The following is a 2578-nucleotide window of genomic DNA, read 5'->3' as shown; positions in this document are numbered from 1 at the left end:
AGATGTTTACCATGGAAACTGCAGCAGACTTTATATACACACAGAGAATATGAAACAATACCTCCTCCCACCCCACTGTCCTGCTGGTAATAGCTTATCTAAAGTGATCAGCAGGTGGGGGGGATGTGAGAAAACCTGGATCTATGCAGGAAATAGCCCGACTTGATTATGTAAAGAGTTGTCACTTTGGATGGGCTAGCACCAGCAGGAGAGTGAATTTGTGTGGGGGGGTGGAGGGTGAGAAAACCTGGATTTGTGCTGGAAATGGCCCACCTGCTGATCACTTTAGATAAGCTATTACCAGCAGGACAGTGGGGTGGGAGGAGGTATTGTTTCATATTCTCTGTGTGTATATAAAGTCTGCTGCAGTTTCCACGGTAAACATCTGATGAAGTGAGCTGTAGCTCACGAAAGCTCATGCTCAAATAAATTGGTTAGTCTCTAAGGTGCCACAAGTACTCCTTTTCTTCTTGAGAAAGGTATGTGCAAATTAAGTGCCCAATCAAGAAGCACTTAAGGGACAATGGATCTTGGAATGCTCCAATCCACATAAGAAGTCTACTTGAGGATGTTCAAGATAGCATGTGATTCATGGCTGCTACCTGTAAGTTCTAAGTCATGCATGGACATGTGACTGGCCCATGTGACTCCGCAACTCCATTTTGTAGCTGGATTCTACACAGGGGGAGGGAGGGGTGTCCACTTAGAGGAGAAAGTCTATTAAAACCCCTGGGAGACCCCTCCATTTTGTCTTCATCTGGCTAAAGAGATAGTCTCTCCAACCCCAAGGATACCTGAGAGAAACTGGAACAAAGGACAGTAATTTCAGGGGGCGTGAGTGATTGCTGGACCCAGACTACAAGGAGACTAGTCTGTAAAAGGACACTTACTGGAATTGGTGAGGTTTTATCTGTATTCAGTTTTCTAGACATAGACTTGCATGTTCTGTTTATTTTGCTTGGTAATTCACTTTGTTCTGTCTGTTACTACTTGGAACCACTTAAATCCTACTTTCTGTATTTAATAAAATCACTTTTTACTTACTAATTAACCCAGAGTATGTATTAATACCGGGGGGGGGGGGGAACAGCTCTGCATATCTATCAGTGTTATAAAGGGCGAACAATTTATGAGTTTACCCTGTATAAGCTTTAGAAGCAGATTTATTTGGGGTTTGGACCTCATTGGGAGTTGGGCATCTGAGTGTTAAAGACAGGAACATTTCTTAAGCTGCTTTCAGTTAAGTCTGCAGCTTTGGGGCCCATGGTTCAGACCCTGGGTCTGTGTTGGAGCAGACTGGCTTGTCTGGCTCAGCAAGACAGGGTGCTGGAGTCCCCAGCTGGCAGGGAAAGCAGGAGCAGAAGTATTCTTGGCACATTAGGTGGTCGTCCCAAGGGGGTTTCTGTGATCCAACCTGTCACATAGTTAGGTTGACAAAGTGACATTGTAGACATTGCGTTGCTTACATTGACTGTTACTGCCTGTCAGGAACTGTCCCACAGTGTCCCACACTGGCAGTTAAATTGGTGCAAGCACTCCAGGTGAGGATGTGCACTGCCGACACAAGGAGCGTCATGTGGACATGTAAAACAGATACAATTACTGCGGTGGCCGTACGTCGACATAACTTAGGTCAACTTCATTTTGTAGAGTAGACTTGCCCGAAGGTACTTCTCTGCATCAGGCTGTCTTGTGACACGCATGTCTCAATAGCATCAAGTTTCTATTTAACAATTCTTTGCGTACACTTCCTCACTAATAAAATGTAACCATTTCTTTCAGACCTATCCATAGGGTGACTGGAACTCTGCCAAGCACCCTCCTATAACCTTGCTGACTGATATCTGTCTCTTTTTGGCATTGCCTGAGAAAGAGGATCTCATCTTTCCTCATCTGGCCAGATGCTCAAACCATTACGTCTACTCCAGACTCAGCTTCCTCAGAGGTCAGTGTCCTATTTTCCAAGGCCCCCAACAAGAGGCATTCCCAGCTTAAAGTCTCCATGTTATCTTAAATCCAATTATCTTAAGTTAAAGCAAAAATTATTTGTTACAAGGAAGAAATTAAAGAGGAAATCACAAGCACAGCTAGCCGAAATACTACACAATGGTTAGCTAGCTTGGCTCTCGGTTCAGTTACAGGATAATATAAAGTTTTCATCTTAATATATGATATGGTCCTTTGTCCTACCCAGCTGCAATCAGGACCTATTACAAAGGACCATATCATATGTTAAGATGAAAACTGCTGAGTTGAGAAACCTAGTTACATCACAGTGTAGATGGGACTTATGTTCTCAAGTTATGCTAGAGCCTTGGAGCCAGATTCGTGTGGCTAAAGTGGCCAGTGGAGAATGCCCTTGTGGAGGGGAACTCTCCACTGACACAAAGCTGCTGGAGGCAGCATTGCAGATGTAGGGTGTTAGCTCAGAGAGAGGGGGCAGGGAAGTGGTGTTGCAAAGTTAAAATCCCATTTTATAAACTTTTGCGACTTTTGTGTTTGAGACCAGGCTTCAGATGTAGCTTTGGTTTTTTTCTTTGTCTCAGTGTTGAAAAGAATACTCATTAGCACTTCAGAG

This window comes from Caretta caretta, chromosome 15 (assembly GCF_965140235.1).
Source record: "Caretta caretta isolate rCarCar2 chromosome 15, rCarCar1.hap1, whole genome shotgun sequence".
NCBI classification, from domain to species: domain Eukaryota; kingdom Metazoa; phylum Chordata; order Testudines; family Cheloniidae; genus Caretta; species Caretta caretta.
Note: the sequence above shows the minus strand (reverse complement) of the source record.